The 599-nt window shown below is 32.2% G+C and overlaps 1 protein-coding gene across 4 annotated transcripts in view; it reads left to right on the top strand.

Moving 5' to 3' along the window:
* LOC106468038 (RNA polymerase II elongation factor Ell-like) overlaps positions 1-599 on the top strand; it is a 40,881-nt gene that overhangs the window by 36,715 nt on the left and 3,567 nt on the right. The window lies entirely within an intron of this gene.

Below are 599 nucleotides of genomic sequence, written 5' to 3' on the forward strand. Positions count from 1 at the left end.
AGTATAGGAATATATTGAGTGTCTTATTGGACAGTATAGGAATATATTGAGTGTCTTATTGGACAGTATAGGAATATGCGAGTGTCTTATTGGACAATATAGGAATATAGTAAGCAATATTCAGATTTGATATACAGCATGTTTAGAGTTTCAAAGTTTAACAATTATATGTTTCTAATTGAAATACCTTCAAAGTGCATGATGACGGTAATAACATTTTTAGCCATGATAAAGAATATATTGGAACTTCAAAGATTGCTAAACTAAATTATGTTTTGAGAAATTGGTTTGGAATGAAGATAAACTGTCATGTTTCTAATGAACTGTGGCCTGCTGCAGGTAATTTGGTTGGTTCAGTGATAAATCAATCCATTAATTTCCTGACCACAACATAGTATGGTGATCAGTAAGACTTTATGGATGAACAGAGACAGGATGAGATCCTGGTCCCAGGCTCTCTTTTCACTTTTTCACTATTTTATAACGATAGATTGTGTTGAAATGAAATGTGCTTGATTCATGGAGCAGCTGTATCAGATTTGATCAACAAATTTTAGATGCGTCATGTAAAAGTGTAAATTTTTTTATTGTGTGTGTGT

Source organism: Limulus polyphemus, unplaced genomic scaffold, assembly GCF_000517525.1.
Source record: "Limulus polyphemus unplaced genomic scaffold, Limulus_polyphemus-2.1.2 Scaffold2844, whole genome shotgun sequence".
NCBI lineage: Eukaryota > Metazoa > Arthropoda > Merostomata > Xiphosura > Limulidae > Limulus > Limulus polyphemus.